Raw genomic sequence first — 18,640 nt, 5'->3', positions numbered from 1 at the left:
GACATGCTTTAGTGTCACCATAAAATTAGCTCGCTGGGTAGATGAAAACAGGAGGTGCAAGGTGCGGGTTGCAGAATGACAGCTGCTAAAGCTGGAGCAGAAGTGGAGGCTGCAGCTTGCAGTAGGCCCAATAGGATGAAGACTCCTGTGGTCATTACATTATGCACTCTTGGTTGACTTGCTGGGAGTTAGTCCTCTGTGCTATGTGCTTCAATTGGTTTTGAGCCAAAGAGGAGGAGGAGTCTCAGAGGAGCTCATGGCCTAGCAAAACAAGGCCACAGGAGGTAAGCAGGTAGTGTGAGATCCCTTGGGGCGCAAAATCTAAGTACCGGACAGTTTTCATGAATGCACCTAATGGTGGACATGTTTTTTGCTGCATGCTGGTGCCAGGTCATGACCCCCAGGTTTACCCTGCTCAATGATTGGATACTAACATGTGCAAGCAGTAGTAGAAGCAATGCAAAAGTACAGGGGGAGTCTAAAACATGCATTTATGATAAGAGGATTCATAAAATAGGTCAAGAATCAGGGCGGGGTGGAAGACTAAGGAACCCAAGAAAGAAGAAGCCAAGGTCCGTACATGGGAGATCAATCAAAAAGAAACAGCAGACAGGAAGGGAACTTGCAAGTGGGAGCTCAGGGCAAGTAGAAGCGTTGCTCAAGTGCTGGAATTGGGACCAGGTTCCTATAACCGATTGTTGATCAGCCGTTATACTGTGGCAGGTTGGCTCAGCTCCACATGCCTTTAGCAGGCACGTGCCTGCGGCACATTGCCGGAGCCAATGCGCATGGCCATCGGCTGCGATGTCCACTGGCCATCCGCGATCGCTCCACAGAGAGCCAGAATAGGGATCCCTGTTCTGACAAGGGAGTAGAGAGAGATTGTCTGTTCCCAGTGATCAGGAACAGCGATCTCTCTCTATTCCCAGTCAGTCCACTCCCCCTACAGTTAGAAACACCTCCCTAGGGAACACTTATTCACTTGGTTGCCCTCTAGTGTTAACCCCTTCCCTACCAGTATCATTTATACAGTGATCAGTGGCTATTTTTAGCTCTGATCACTGTAATAATGTCACTGGTCCCATAAAAGTGTCATAAGTGTCCTATCTGTCTGATGCAATGTCGCAGTCCCACAAAAAATTGCTGATTACCGCCATTACTAGTAAAAAAAAAAAAAATAATAATAAAAATGCCCTTAATATATCCCCTATTTTGAAACCACTATAACTTTTGCGCAAACCAATCAATATACACTTATTGCATTTTTTTTTTTTTTTTACCAAAAATATGTAGAAGAATACTTAATTGGACTTTACTGATGAAGAAATTTGTTTTTTTTTTTAATTTTGGGGATATTCATTATAGCAAAAAGTAAAAAACATTTTTTTCAAAATTGTCAGACTTTTTTGTTTATAGGGAAAAAAATTAAAACCGCAGAGGTGATCAAATACCACCAAAAGAAAGCTCTATTTGTGGGAAAAAAAGGCCTCAATTTTGTTTGGGTACAATGTTGTACGATCATGCAATTGTCAGTTAAAGCGACACAGTGCCGTATCACAAAAAATTGGGTTGGTCATTAAAGTGTAAGTAAACCCCCCTATCGTTTAATCTACAACTGCCATGATGCTGCACATGTGATCAGTTATTACACCAGATATTGGATGGATATTGGATGGTTGAGAGCACAACCAATGGGAGTGTTACATTTCCAGCACATGCCGTAAATGAGACGTTGTAGATGTTTTATGGGTGGGTTTACTTCCGTTTTAAGGGGGTAAATCCTTCCAGGGCTGAAGTGGTTAAATAGACACAGCCCCTTTCAGAAGTGCATGCTGATTATGTCATCATTCCTGACAGCGGCTGAAAAACCCAGAGGTACAATGAGCTCTGGGAAAGAAGAAGCCTTCTGGTACAGGAACAAGGAAGCTGAGTGATGTACCACTGTTCTTTCTCTTTTGAAAACCCATAGTGTTCTGTGAAACCTGTGTCATGGGTGCAGACTGCATTCAATTTTTTTTTGCAAATGAAAGATTTTATATAAATAGGAACAAAATGGATATAAAACATCACATTAAGAAACAAATTGACCTAAAATCACTGTAGTTTATCTTTAAGGGATATGTTTACCTTTGTAAAAAAAAATAATAAGTACACATCTTTTTGCAGGTAAAAATGCGCATTTTTTTTACTAGGAACCTGCAAAGCATTGCACCTGTGATTAGGTGATCGCGGGTGCAATTCGGGACTCCTGCAGACTGTCTGTGTAAACTGTTACTCAAAGGCTGTTGACACTTGTAGTTATCTCATTCACAGAACTCTGTGAATGGATGACATGGCTGGGTGGACAGCGAGTTCGGGGAGAAAATCCCCAGTTGAGTGAGATGGCAGGTCAGGAGGAGCTGCAGCAGTGGAAACATGTTACATGTTCCACCCTAAAAATGGGTGGGACATGTAACATGTTCCCAAAGGTGAAATTATCCTTTAATGCACTAAGCAAAGTATTCAAGAACAAATTTTGCAACCTCATTAAAGAAAACAGTGTGATATTTTGGGGTACCAGATCACCTGTCAGCCAACTTTGGCATATAATGGGAAAACTGGTTAGAGAATTAGTACAAAAAAATGCTAGTTCTGGAGAAATACGGTTACATTTACATCCACTAGCTGTATATTTCCAAAAGTACCACATGCTAAAAAACCATCACCACAGGAAACCATCAGGAGAACTAAAACCATTGAGTTAATGGTTTCCCAAAACAGTTACATTCAAGGCATGCTGTGAATGACAATTGACTCAGGTGCTTGTTCTCTCAAGCAAACCTTCAAGCCACCAAGTGGCTGGTGTAAAAACTAATCACATGTGTAGCACCAGGGCAACAGTAGATCACACAGAGGCTAAGACAGCAGCTACATTGGCTGTTAAGGATAGGAGGGTTTAGTTCTTCAATAAGAACAAAAGGTAAAAAGGAAAAGCAATCTCAACCAATGATATTTACCAAGCAATAATTTTGGTGAAAGAATTAGTAAATACAGTTAAAATAGCATTACAATGTAACCAAAAAAACAAGCCAAGAAATGGAAATTTATAATAATAATAAAAACTATTTTTTATATCGCCTTTAAAGGTAGTGACTTATAAAGGGCGTTGCAGGGAAAACGCAAGAAATCCACAAGATAACATAAAGGAAAAAGGGGACAATTATGTGAAAGCTTGTCTAAAGAAAAAGATTTTACATTTGATTTGAATGAGTTTAGAGAAGATGACTCTCTGATGTTCTTTGGAAGTGAATTTCAGAGTTGGAGCATAGCAACAGAAGGCTCTGTCTAAAGAGGAGTTCCAGCCTGTACAAAAAATGCTGTAGCTACTGACTTTTAATATAAGCACACTTACCTGTCTAGGGATCCTGCAATGTCACACCTCCCCCCATAAGTCGATCTGTCTATCAGCTTCAGCTGCAGGTTCTGACATCTTTACTAAGGGAAACAGGAATTGAAGCCTTGCGGTTTCACTGTCTGTTTCCTACTGCGCATGTGCAAGCCGTACTGCGCTTTCTCAATTGTCCCGGTGTCACGTTTGTGTCTCTCAGAAGGCAGCGGGGGGAAGGAGGAGGGGCCAGAAATTTTGACGATCGCCGGACAATGATTGTGGCGATCTTACCCGGAAGTGGGAGCCGGTACCTGGTTTTGACAGGTATCCACTCCCCCCCCCCAAAAGTGCTAAATGCAGCAGCAGAAGGGAGGAGGAAGCAAACAAGCGGAGCTACCCCCTTTGGGTGGAGCTCCACTTTAAGTAGAAGGGACACACACAGAAGACCAGAATTTGAGGAGCAGAAGTTACGAAGGAGTGGAGTAAGTTGATAAAAGTTCAGAGAGATAATGGGGTGCCAAGCCATGAAGAGCCTTATAGTGATTAAGAGGATCCTAAAGTCTATGTGAAACCTGACAGGTAGCCACTGCAAGGACTACAGGATATGGGTAATATGATTACTTGTACCAGACCTAGTCAGGATTCTGGCTGCAGAATTTTGAACATTTTGAAGTTGATCAATAGTGGATTTCGGTACACCAGCGAGAAGAGCATTGCAGTATTCAAATTGGGAGAATCCAAATGTATGGATCAGCTTTTCAGCTACAGTGTATGACAGTGGTGGCTGGTGCTCAAAATGTTTAGGGGGTCTCAAACAAACTGAGAAATTCTGAAAAAAAGCCCATCAATTGCAGACTCACTGTGCCCATCAAACTCAGCCACTGTGCCATCAAACTCCGCCACTGTGCCATCAAACTCCGCCACTGTGCCCATCAAACACAGCTACTGTGCCCATCGAATGCTGCCACTGGCCCCCTCCCTGGCATTTACCCTGTCTCGGTGGGGCAGTGGGTGATGGCGTGGGGTGGTGTTCTCTATGCTCCTCCGTGGACATGCTCCTCCATGTCCTCGATGTCTTCGCCCGTTCTCTCCTCCCATCCTCTCCTATGATTGGACGCCTGATAGGCATCCAATCACAGCACCTGTCATTTCAGCCAATCAGGTGACGGTAACCTGATTGACAGAGAGCCAGTTCAGTGTTAGGAAAGCGAATATTCATTCACTTTTCTAACACAGCTGAGTGAACTGAGAGCGCCAAACATGACGCTCGCTGTTTACCTTTTTTGACGCCTATTAGAGCCTATGGCTCTAATCAGGTGCTTCAAAAACACCCCCGTCACTGTAATTCAGGTGCCCAAAAAGGGACCTGGCGCCTGAAAAGGGGGTGGCAGCGGCGGCCATGGATAGATTCATACAATGCATGAATCTATCTATTGGTGATAGAGGGGGTGGCTAGAGAGAGGGGGCGGCACCCGTGCGCCCTTATGGACGCACCGCCACTGGTGTATGATAGCATAGGACTCAGCCGAGCAATGTTTCTTAAGTGGAAATAAAGGTGTTCTGACAACATTTTGTACATGTGGATCAATGGTTAAATTACCATCAAATATCACCCCTAGATTTTTCAACTTAGACTGAAGCTGAAGTACAATGCCATCTATAGATAAGCTATTAGGACTGGCCTTACATAATTGATGGGGGCGCCAATAAGCATGACTTCAGCCTTGTTACTGTTTAATCGAAGGAAGTTGTGGGCCATCCAGGTTTTTATATCACAAATACAGTTAGATAGGAGAGAAGCAGCCAAAGTAGAATCCAGTTTAGTGTGGATGTACAGTATATCTGCGTGTCATCAGCATAGAAGTGATAATTGAATCATTGTGATCTAAGCAGGTGGCCAAGTGGAAACATGTAAATGCTAAAATGTAAGGGACCCAAGATTGAGCCTTGAGGAACACCGTATTTGACTGGACCAACTTAGACTGGAATCCACCAAGAGAAACAAAGTGACAGCGATCAGTAAGATATGACTTAATCCATTTCAGAGGCAATTCTGAAACTCCAAATATGGTTTCAAGGCAACAGAGTAAAAGATTGTGATCTACTGTATCAAAAGCAGAACTAAGATCCAGTAGAATAAGAATAGTCAGCGAGCCGGTATCTGAAGCTAACAGAAGGTCTCTAGGTGACTTTGACCAAGGAGGTTTCTGTGCTGTGCAGTATTAGAGACCAATTTAATCAGGGATGCAGAGTCAAGTAGAGAGAAGTGGGGGAGAGAAGAACCAGTAAAACTGGGTGGGTCAGAAAGTGATGTAGATGAAACATGTGGTGTGGTAAGAATTTGATGCCTTATTTTGCCAATTTTTGAGGAGAAAAAGTCTACGAATGTGTTACAGAGCTGTGTTGAAGTTGGTAATGTAGAGGGACAGCGAGGTTTTAATAATTTGTCAATGGTGCAAAAGAGTTGTCTATGATTGCTTTGATTTTTTTCAATGGCGTAGGAGAAATAGTTTGACCTAGCAGTCTCAATTTTAAACCTTATAGACACACAAGTGGCCCTTCCTACCCTGATAATGGACAGTCAGGCCAGAACGACACCACCTGTGCTCCAGTCTCTGTGAGACTGCTTCATTAAATGTGCAGTAGGTGAGAATTATACCACGGAGCCGGACGGGAGAATGAGACCGTTTAAGTTTTTAGTAGGGCAAAGATGTCAAGGGAAGATGAAAACGCATGACTAAGGGCATCTATTTTGTCAACAAGGGTGTCAGAGAAAGAGATACAGGGTAGGGGGAAGGGAACAGATTCTGCAAATTTGGGCTCATCAATAGAAGCTCAGTTGCGATAATTTACAGATCGAGACATGGAGGTGTTATAGTAAGCTAATTCCATATTGAAAAGAATAGCTAGGTGGTTAGACATTCCTAAGTCAAGGGAAAAGCAGTCAGAGATAAAAGAGGCATTAGCAATGATAAGGTCCAGGGTGTGTCCTTTGATATGCATGGCGGTGCAGACAAATGAACTACTTAAGGACTGGGCCTATTTTCCAGACTTGGTGTTTACAAGTTAAAATCATGGGTTTTTTGCTAGAAAATTACTTAGAACCCCTAAACATTATATATTTTTTTCAGACACCCTAGAGAATAAAATGGCGGTCATTGCAATACTTTATGTCACACTGCATTTGCGCAGCGGTCTTACAAGCGCAATTTTTTGGGAAAAAATACACTTTTTTGAACTAAAAAATAAGACAACAGGAAAGTTAGCCCAATTTTTTAATATTTAGATAATGTCACGCCGAGTAAATTGATACCCAACATGTCATGGTTTAAAATTGCGCCCGCTCGTGGAATGGCGACAAACATTGACCCATAAAAATCTCTATAGGTGATGTTTAAACATTTCTACAGGTTACCAGTTTTGAGTTACAGAAAAGGTCTAGTGCTAGAATTATTGCTCTCACTCTAACAATCGCGGCGATACCTCACATGTGAAGTTTGAACACCGTTTTCATATGCGGGCGTGATTTACGTATGTGTTCGCTTCTGCGCACGAGATCGGTGGTACAGGGCGTTTTTAATTTTTTACATTTTTTTTTTCTTATTTATTTTACCTTTTATTTCTTTTATTTTACACTGTCCTTTTAAAAAACATCTGGGTCACTTTTATTCCTATTACAAGGAATGTAAACATCCCTTGAGAAAAAGCATGCCAGGACCTCTTTAATGTGAGATCTGGGGTCAAAAAGACCTCATATATCACATTTACACTAAAATGCAATAAAAAATAAATAAATAAATAAATGTCTTTTTTTTTTTTTTACAAAAAAAAATTCCCCTTTAAGACCATTGGGCGGAAGTGATGTTTGATGTTGCTTCCACCATCCAGTGGTATGGAGCCGAGTGGGGGCCATCTTTCCCTCACTTGGCTCCAGGCTGTTGAGGGGAGAGGACGCAATCACCTCCGCCGCTACCGACGGGCGCCCTCTCCCGCCCCGAATAAAAGTGATCTTGCGGTGAATCCACCACAGACACCACTTTTATCTAAAAGTGCACCACCCACTGTTTAAGAGGATACCGCGGTTATGGCAGCTATCTGCTGCCATAACATTGTTATTCCACTTCACTAGTCGACGCATTCAAGTAAAGCCAAAAAGTCTTTAGCTAAACTGGAAGGCTCTGAGATACTGTCACATTATTATTATTATTATTATTATACAGGATTTATATAGCACCGACAGTTTACGCAGCGCTTTACAACATTAGGGCAGACAGTACAAGTATAATACAATTCAATACAGGAGGAATCAGAGGGCCCTGCTCGTTAGAGCTTACAATCTAGGAGGGAGGGTCAAGTTATACAAAAGGGTAATAGCTGTGGGGGATGAGCTAGTGGAGAAAATAGTGCAGTTGTTAGATGGAGGCAGGATAGGCTTCTCTGAAGAGGAAAGTTTTCAGGGATCGCCTAAAGGTGGATAAATTTGGAGACAGTCTGACAGATTGGGGTAGGGAATTCCAGAGGATGGGCGAGGCTCGTGAGAAGTCCTGGAGGCGGATATGGGAGGAGGTGATGAGGGAGCTAGAGAGCAGGAGATCTTGGGAGGAACGGAGATGGCGTTTAGGTTGGTATTTTGAGACTAGGTTAGTGATGTAGCTGGGGGCAGAGTTGTGGATGGCTTTGTAACTTATTGTTAGTATTTTGAATTTAATTCGTTGGGCGAGTGGTAGCCAATGGAGGGATTGGCAGAGAGGGGTAGCAGACACTGAGCGGTTTGTAAGGTGGATGAGTCTGGCAGCAGCATTCATGATGGACTGAAGGGGGGATAGTCTATTTAAAGGTAAGCCTATGAGGAGTGAGTTGCAGTAGTCAAGGCGAGAGATAACCAGGGAGTGAATCAGGAGCTTTGTGGTTTCACTGGTTAGAAAGGGACGTAGTTTAGAGATGTTGCAGAGGTTGAGGCGGCAAGCTTTGGAAAGTGATTGGATGTGGGGCTGAAAGGAGAGTTCAGAATCTAGGATAACACCTAGCACCCTGATATGTGGGGATGGGTGGATGGTTTTGCCATTGCTCTTCACAGAGAAGTCAGGGGAAGAGGAACGTGGGGGAGGAAATATTATAAGCTCGGTTTTGGACAAGTTGAGTTTGAGGAAGTGGTGTGACATCCATACAGATATGTCGGTTAGTAAGTTAGTGATGCGTGAGGAGACTGATGGAGTGAGTTGAGGGGTGGAGAGATAGATTTGTGTGTCATCAGCATAGAAATGATATTGAAATCCGTGAGAGGCTATCAGCTGACCCAGGGAAGAGATGTAGATTGAAAATAAAAGAGGTCCAAGAACAGAACCTTGGGGGACCCCGACAGAGAAGGGAAGAGGAGTGGAGGAAGTAGAATTGTAAGTGACACTGAAGGTGCGTTGGGATAGGTAGGATGAGAGCCACTGAAGAGTACAGTAACGGAGACCGAGGGAGTAAAGTTTTTCGAGGAGGAGGGTGGTCAACCATGTCAAAGGCAGCTGAAAGATCCAGAAGTAGGAGTACAGAATAGTGTCTGTTGGTTTTTGCAGTTAGTAGGTCATTTGTGAGTTTTAAAAGAGCAGTTTCTGTGGAGTGTTGAGGGCGAAATACAGATTGAAGTGGATCAAGATGGTTGTTTTCAATGAGGTGGTCACTCAGTTGGTTGTAAACCAGGCGTTCAATGAGTTTAGAGGAAAAGGGGAGCAAGGAGATAGGGCGTAGGTTGTTAAGATTGGTAGGGTCCAAGGACGGCTTTTTGAGTATGGGAGTGACCAGTGCATGTTTTAGAGCATCGGGGAAGACGCCAGAGGTGAGGGAGAGATTGAAGATGTGGGTTAGAGAGTGTAGGATGGGGTCAGAGGGTGACCGTAGCATTTGAGACGGAATAGGGTCCAGGGGACAGGTGGTTAGGTGGGCGATAGAAAGGAGTTTAGCAACTTCGTCTGGTGTAGCAGATTTGAATAGGGGGAGTGTCAGTTGTATCTGTTGACATGGGGTCTTAGCTGGGGGAGATACCTGTAGAGTGGAGATTTCATCACGGATTGTATCAATCTTGTTTTTGAAGTGATTAGCGATTTGCTGGGCAGTGAGTAAGTCAGTGGGGGGAGGCGGTGGAGGACAAAGTAGAGAGTTGAAGGTAGAGAAGAGTTTACGGGGATTGGATGAGAAGGTGTTAATAAGAGTTGTAAAATAGGTTTGCTTGGCAGTGTGGAGGAAAGAATAGTATTTTTGGAGGGCAGATTTGTATTGGTTGAAGTCTTTTAGAGACTTAGTCTTGTGCCACAGACGCTCAAGAGCGCGACTACGTTTTTTGAGAATTTTAGTGTCATCTGTTTGCCAGGGTTGTAGGGGTCGAGGCCTGATTCTGCGTGTAGTGAGGGGAGCGAGCTTGTCCAGGGTGGAGGACAGAGATTTATTGTAGATGGACATGGCTTGGTTGGGGCAGGACAGGGGAGAGATTTTGTCATAGAGGTGGTCGGTAGCAGAATAGAGGAGAGAGGAGTTGAAGTTGCAAAAGTTTCTACGGGTGATGGTTAGGCGATTGGAGGGAAAGGTGGTGGAAGACAGGGGGAGAGAGAAACTAATAAGGTGGTGGTCAGAGAGAGGAAAAGGATTGTTTGAGAAGTTGCATGGAGTGCATAGGTAAGAGAATACAAGGTCAAGGGTGTTGCCATCAGAGTGAGTAGAAGCCTGTACCCATTGCTTCAGGTCAAATGAAGAGGTTAGACTAAGAAGTTTAGAAGTAGCAGGAGTGTTTGTATTAGCAGGGATGTTGAAATCACCGAGAAGGATTGTGGGAATATCCGAAGAGAGAAAGTAGGGTAGCCAGGCAGAAAACTCATCAAGGAAAGTCGATAATGGTCCAGGGGGCTGGTAGATCACAGCAATTCTTAGGGAAGTAGGAGAGAATAGACGTATACAGTGGGCTTTGAATGATGAGAGTGAAAAAGAGGGAGGAGGGTGAATAACCTGGAAAGTGCTCTGGGGGGATAGGAGGAATCCCACTCCACATGAAAAGATATAATAAAATATTTACAAAAATGTGAGGGGTGTACTCACTTTTTGAGATACTGTATATAAAGACAAGATTGCTTGATTGGCATGAAGAAGGAGCCTATCAGATGCTCTGAAACACGTCCTTCAATATAGACGTCACTTCCGGAACGTGCGTTCCACGCTGGTTTGGGGCGCGCTTCTGGTGACATCATCGACGAGTCCAGCGTCCCATGCTGGATTTATAACATCTACTGCTAACCCGATCTCCCCAGGACCAGCCCTCAACCTAGACTCCATTATACATACGATGAGTCTTTTATACTTCTAACTCTATAAAGTGTTTTTAACCCTTTGGTGAATTAAAACTCTAAATGCTGCTGCACTTAGGCGCTTTATTTTTTATCCTGCCCTAAAGCACCCCCGGGCATGTGGCATGGTATGGTTCAGGAGGGGGGCGCTTGCTCGTCCCCTCTTTTCTGTTCTGCCAGACTGCATGCTCAGATATGGGCCTGGTATTTTTTTGCTTGATTTTGGCGTGGGGGTTCCCCCTCAAAATCCATACCAGACCTAAGGGGTCTGGTATGAATTTGGAGGGGGGCCCCATGCTGATTTTTTTAATCTTTGGCTGTTTAACAACCAGCTATCCACTTTTTCCTGATTGGACAAAGCCTTGCACCTGACCAGCAGTCAGGTGCATTGCTTCACCAATCAGAGCTTATAATGCACTGCACAGTTCGCAGTGCATTGTAGGGCGCTGGGTGGGTGCACATTCCGTTGAGCTCCCCGCTAATTTAGGTGTTCACCGAACGGGTGATGTTCAGGCCGAACTTATGCTCAGTCCGAACCGCTCGCCCTACACTAGTCCTAGCAACAATACAGGAGGTGAGTTTTTTAGTTAGGCTTCCAAGAGGGCCAAATGGCCTCACGGTATGACAATAAAGTTTTGAACATTTTGCAGTGCTGACTACCTAGACTATTTTATGGAAAAGGTGAACTTAGACTTCATCTAGCCACTTTCTCGATAATAAAAAACAAATCCTTTATTTGAACACATTTAAAAGCATTTTTAATACCAAATACAACATAGGAAGACTAGAATTAACCCTTTGTGCCTTCTATAAGTTTGTCAGCCCAAATATGTGTACAAGAATAGCTGATAATAGCTTTTTCCTTCTGGGTTACTGTAACAGCTTGCCACAGTAATCATTGAGAGATACAAGATAGCTATGTTGTTACACTGTGATTTGTTCCAGCTATTACATAAAGATTTCAAGTGTTCCTACCATCTTCTTTGTAACACATCAGCTGCAAAGTGGAAAAAAAAAGTTTTTGTTTTTAACTAAATGTTTCACATTTAACCCCTAAAAAGTAACTCTTATAAGTACATAATAACTCCCTTTCTCTCCTTTCTCCTTAACCCATTATTTATTCACAATTTTTATATTTTAATTTGGTATCACCAATAATAATTAGGCCCGTAGTTAAATTGTGAAAATTGTCTGGTCTGGTCCAAGAAATAATGTTTACAGGACTTTCATGATACCATAACATAGGTCTAGTGTAATGTATACAATAAAACTACTTTCTTTTAATTAAAACGATCGAATTGTATTATATTTGTATCAAACCATTCACCCACAAAATGAATTACAAGTTATATTAATACTCAGTATAAACGTCCGTCCATAGATAAATACATCATGTATCATTTTTCTATTAAAATAACAAACATGTTATACTTACCTGCTCTGTGTAGTGGTTTTGCATAGGGCAGCGCGGACCCTCCTCTTCTTGGGTCCCTGGCTGGTGCTCCTGGCTTCTCCCTCCTGTTGAGTGCTCCCACAGCAAGCAGCTTGCTATGGGGACACCTGAGCTGAGCTGCAGCTCCGTGTGTTCATTCAGACACAGAGCAGTGGTTCGGCACCGCCCCCTCTCTCTCTCCTGATTGGCTAACTGAGTTTGATTGACAGCAGCAGGAGCTGCTGTGTCTCAACCAATCAGGAGGCAGAGTCCCTGGTGGCTGATTCACTCGTGGACATCACTGGATAGAGATGGGGCTCAGGTAAGTGTTTGGGGGTTGGGGAGGCTGCTGCACACAGAAAGCTTTTTATCTTAATGCATAGAATGCATTAAGATAAAAAACCTTCTGCATTTACAATGACTTTCAGGCAAACTGTTTGCTTCAGTGTATGCTTAATGGCATTCTTAATTGTGCATATGTCCTCATCATGATTTTGCAAATTATTACTTTACTATTATTATTAAATATCCTCCTCCAAATTTCACTAGTGGTTGGGAATTTTAAAGTTTACTTAGACACTAATTACTAAGAAGGGACTATGAGTACTCCTCTTTATCAATTTTTAGTCTTAAACCTCTTCCCGCGAGCCATAGGTATATATGCAGCCTTTTGACGGGGGGCTTTAATACAGAGAGGCCGCATTTATGCAGCCCTATGTAAACACATTACTGTGCTGTGTGCACACTCCCTGTGAGCACCTGGCACAGTAACCAGTGGGTACCTGAAAGATCTCAATGCATACTTGTGATCAGGAGCATTCTGATCATGTGACCACTGTGACTGCCAATCCTCCACTTCCTGGCATTTAGAACCTCTTCAAGGGTCAGGAGGCGGTGGCAGGAAGGGGTTAAAAGACATATATCTACATACTAAGAAATACTGTATATTAAAAGATAAGTTCACCTTTCTGAGCATGTTACATCTTATAGGGCGTACACACGGTCGGACTTTGTTTGGACATTCCGACAACAAAATCCATGGATTTTTTCCGACGGATGTTGGCTCAAACTTGTCTTGCATACACACGGTCACACAAAGTTGTCGGAAAATCCGATCGTTCTGAACGCGGTGACGTAAAACACGTACGTCGGGACTATAAACGGGGCAGTGGCCAATAGCTTTCATCTCTTTATTTATTCTGAGCATGCGTGGCACTTTGTCCATCGGATTTGTGTACACACGATCGGAATTTCCGACAATGGATTTTGTTGTCGGAAAATTTTATCTCCTGCTCTCCAACTTTGTGTGTCGGAAAATCCGATGGAAAATGTCCGATGGAGCCCACACACGGTCGGAATTTCCGACAACACACTCCGATCGGACATTTTCCATCGGAAAATCCGACCGTGTGTACGGGCCATTACACTTGTATTTAGGGTGTAATATGTTACATGTTCAGCAACCTCCCCCCACACCCCTGATCCTCCCCTTTTCTATGACAGCTGGTGGGGGGATCCTCTCCCCACACATGCTGTCATGTTTTGAAAACAGTGCGGCTGTATGGGGCTCTGCAGCTGCATCACTTATTCACAGGAGAAAGCTACAGGTCAAGTTTGCCACTGTGGCAGATGGACTTGTAGTTTAACTGGGCAGCGAGCATGCTGATCAGCACACTCGTAGTCCATTAACACTCCCTCCTGCTTACAAGCTGACAACCTGTGGAAAGGTATGGGCTGAAAGCTGAAGAAAGAATGTGCACTAGCCTGAAATTTAAATGTTCTGCAGGCTCCTGTGCATTTATTATTTTTTGTAAAAGGGGAACTTAACCGTTAACTACATTATAGTCTTACTATTTAATGCAGAATTGATATTATTTCTGCTTTTTCCAATGTTCTCCAAATTTCTTATTTCCAAATTAATTTAGTAGGAGTACTTTTAGGTGGGTGCTTGCTTAAATATTTTTTATTGGTTCACACTATTTCTGAACATCAGCATTGGCTGCAGAAAGAAGTAGCTTGCGGATTGCAACATAATATGCCCTTGCTCCCTCTTTTGTCCCCTACTGTTGAAAATGTAGATGGGGAACCTGATGTAGATCAGGTACCTTGCCCAGGCTTAACTTTTACTATCTCTTACTCAGGTACACAGCCTACAAAGTGCCAGCATAGCTTGTGCTAAAACATGAAATTGAACATGGAAATATTCAAGTCACATTAGAGGTACACTGCCAGAAAGCCTCTGATAAATAAAATGAATGAATATCTGGTACTGAAAAAAAATATGTTTTTTTAATAGTTTCCTGGCTGATTTTTTTTATTGTTGTTGGACTTTGACTAGCTTGATCTTCCACCATTTTGCATGTCTAGAAGAGTAACATTTGTTGAAATAATCAAATAAAAATGATCCTGCAACTTGCCATCTCAGGTTAAGTGCCGGTTCACACTACAGCAACTTGGGATCCGACTTGTCAAGCCCCAAGTCGCTGGACATAATTGTAGCACTAACTCTCGGTGGAGCTGCTGGTTTAAGCGGGCTTGTTACCTTCACTCTCCTTCCCTCTGTTTTACCGGCACTGGGTCTAAGGGTTCCGTTGAGTTTATCTCTGGACAATACACGCACCAACACTTGAGTACATTTTCAATGCTTTATTGAACAATTTACTAAGGAAATAGCAGGAAAGAGGCAGAAGGGAAACTGCAGAAGAAACTCAAATATTTTCTCATAAGGTTCTTGACAAATGTCCTGGTAGGATTTGAATATTATAATAGAATGCGCTTCCCCCGTGGGACACTCTCCTTGCTCGCCTGGATAGGCCTCTCTCACTTGCCTAGCAGCCAGTACGTAGCATGAACAAAAGTCTCTGCCACAGACTTGTTTGGGGATAAACCGGTAAGATCCTCTGCCACAGGATGTATTGGTTTTCTGCAATGAATGTCAGTCACAGTGCTTGAACCTTTAAGCCAACCCGGCAACACTATGCTGTATAGTTACTTTTAGGATACGTCCTCCAACCGTGTCACCAGGCCCCTCTCCAGACCAGCACGCTGCGTGATCCTTCCATGACAGGTCCTCCCCTGGGATCTCCTCGGTTGTCCAGCTTCCTCCCTTTGGATAGACAGCTCAGGACCATTCCTCGGCTGCTGCGGTAGGCCCCAGACAAGCTTCACCCCTGCACCACTGCGGCGGAACGGAGGACCACGAGATTGCCTCTCTAACACATACCTGTCGGCCAGGAGGGCCAGCAGGTGGCTGAAAAACAAACCCCACAATATGGCATCTGTCCCATAAATGCCCTCGTCCAGAATGAAACTCGGAGGACCACCTCCACTGAGTTGTCCCTGGGACAGAAGAGCATCCATACGCTTCGACACGTTGCCTTTCCAACACTGACCAGTAACATCGACACCCACCAGTCTGGAAACACACACAACGTCAGCCAAGCTGGAACAGAGGCAAACTTAACTTATTTAACGAACAAGTTACTAAATTTGCCTAACATATGGATCGCAAATCTACCAGCGCTACATACTCCCCCCCACTACAGTAGACGTTGTCCCCAACGTCTGTCCAAAAACAGTAACAGTAACTCCCAAGCCTGGGAGTAAGTTATTTGAGTTTCTTATAACGTTGATAGACAAAGAGAGAGGAAAAGACAGTGGAAAGATATTATAAGACTTACATCTATAAAACATTATGTTCACATCCGCAAACAAAACCATCCTATGATTATGCATAACCTCACTATCTATCTTAGCTGAAAAGCCTCCCAGCTTGATAGGAGATCCCATAATTCCTGAAAAGGAAAACTTATTAAACACACACACATATATGCATACTGTACAATATTAGGAGCAAAGCCTAATTTTTTAGAGAAAATGAGCCTCTCTTCCTTTTATCTATATCAGAATAAACTTAAGGAGTCCATCCCTGTACTATGATCTCTTCAAATAAAGGAAAAAAAATAAATCCAGCTAGCAAAAAGAAGTCCTTTTATTTAAAACACTAAGCTGAATATGTAAATCTTGACCACGCAGATTTCTTTACACTGACACTAACTAGCTAACTACTTGCAAAGTGCTTTTGTCCAGAATTACCAATAAAACCGGGGATCTGGCAATGTCAGTTGTTTTCCTGTTTTATCCACGGTGGTAATGAAATAAACAACATCATCTTTTCCGGGCCTGCAGATAACCACCTTGTCAGCATAGATGTGCTGACCGAAGTTCCAGTGCATGAAACATCCACTAAAACGTTCATCCATCTTAGCAGAAAATCCAGTCTTTTGGAAAGGCTTAGGCACAGCCGAATAGTCCCAAACAGCTTCACTGTACCAAAGTTCCCGATTAAGTTCAATCACCTGCATTATGTCCTGGGGCACATAGGGGAACTCCAAACCATACTCGGCAGCGACACGCTTGTTAACATTCTCTGCAATCGTGCAAGTTTGGGCAAAGATCTGTCTCTCCCCATACCAGGCGGCACACAAGAATCCAATGATTTGCTCATCATAGACCCAGCCGGTGTCTGTAGTGAACTAGCAACTTTTGGCAAAGTCCCGGTAACATTACTGTGTGGCTCCACACAGGGTGACATCTTCCCAGAACTCAGGGCTGTTCATTCAGGGAAAGTCATAGCAGAGGCAACAGCTTCACTTTGTGACCATAACAGCTCTTGTGACAAATAGGTCATCATCCCCGGAAAGGTCCGGCATGGATTCTAATTCCAAGTCTCCCAACTCTTCTGCTGGTAGATATTTACTCACAGTCCCAGATACATTCCCCATCAGTGGCTTACCCGTTCCTGACGTGGACTCTGGTAGCTCCAGTTCAGGTAACCTCTGGGGTAGGCCTCGACCACGGCCGCAGGAAGCCTTCACATATCCCACCTTCCTTTGAGTAGGTACGACAGGAGTAGGTGTAGTGGACGCAGAAATCAAAGTAATGTCCCCTGACGAGATGACAGCAGCAGTGTCTCTTTTCGGAACATTGTCAGTAACAACAGGCAAAGCGGCAGCCTGCCGTTCTCTCTTTGTAGTAGTAGCAGCTTCTACTGTGGCGATACCTGTTGCCCAATCCATCCGATAAGCACGGAGGGACATGGTAGGTTGCTCCACCACAAACAAGTACTCTCCACATTGCGGACATCGGCCAAACGGACGGAGATGTACGGCCAGTCCTTCACATCGGTGGCAGATCATGCCCAATCCCTCAATATCTCCTGAGATATAGAGGACAAACCTCCCCTGTGGCTTCAAATGAACTCCAGTATCCGTAAGCAGAGTTCCACATAGCACAGTATTCATCACGGTGCTTGTAGGGAACATTCTCGGTCCCATGATTGGCTGCATCGCCGGAAAAGACATGGCCACACTCTGATCTTCTCAGCACGATCACGAGGCCTTTCCTCTCCTCTGGCGCCAAACACATACATGCGTCCCACGCGGTAACAAGTAGGGTAGGCTCCTCCCACTTGTTCTTCTGGTCACATAGCTCCCGGGCCTTCGCTGGCGCCCGCTGTCTATGCATTCAGAAATAAAGTCCTGCAGTTTAACCTTTTCTCTTCCTGAAGGATTTTTTAAAGTCCAGCTCTCTCCGTAAACTCCTGGTAAAACACCTCTCTGGGTTGCAAGAATTGACGGTCAACAAATCCCGGACGAGCCCCCACATGTAGCACTAACTCTCGGTGGAGCTGCTGGTTTAAGCGGGCTTGTTACCTTCACTCTCCTTCCCTCTGTTTTACCAGCACCGGGTCTAGGGGTTCCGTTGAGTTTACCTCTGGACAATACATGCACCAACACTTGAGTACGTTTTCAATGCTTTATTGAACAATTTACTAAGGAAATAGCAGGAAAGAGGCAGAAGGGAAACTGCAGAAGAAACTCAAATATCTTCTCATAAGGTTCTTGACAAATGTCCTGGTAGGATTTGAATATTATAATAGAATGCGTTCCCCTTGTGGGACACACTCCTTGCTCTCCTGGATAGGCCTCTCTCACTTGCCTAGCAGCCAGTACGTAGCATGAACAAAAGTCTCTGCCACAGACTTGTTTGGGGATAAACCGGTACGATCCTCTGCCACAGGATGTATTGATTTTCTTCAATGAACGTCAGTCACAGTGCTTGAACCTTTTAGCCAACCCGGCAACACTATGCTGTATAGTTACTTTTAGGATACGCCCTCCAACCGAGTCACCAGGCCCCTCTCCAGACCAGCACGCTGCGTGATCCTTCCATGACGGGTCCTCCCCTGGGATCTCCTCAGTTGTCCAGCTTCCTCCCTTTGGATAGACAACTCAGGACCATTCCTCGGCTGCTGCGGTAGGCCCCAGACAAGCTTCTGGGCCCACCCCTGCGCCGGAATGGAGGACCACGAGATTGCCTCTCTAACGCATACCTGTCGGCCAGGAGGGCCAGCAGGTGGCTGAAAAACGAACCCCACAATATGGCGTCTGTCCCATAAATACCCTCGCCCAGAATGCAACTCGGAGGACCACTTCCACCGAGTTGTCTCCGGGACAGAAG

This window comes from Aquarana catesbeiana, linkage group LG03 (genome assembly GCF_042186555.1).
Source record: "Aquarana catesbeiana isolate 2022-GZ linkage group LG03, ASM4218655v1, whole genome shotgun sequence".
Lineage (NCBI taxonomy): Eukaryota > Metazoa > Chordata > Amphibia > Anura > Ranidae > Aquarana > Aquarana catesbeiana.
This window is presented reverse-complemented; position numbering follows the sequence as displayed.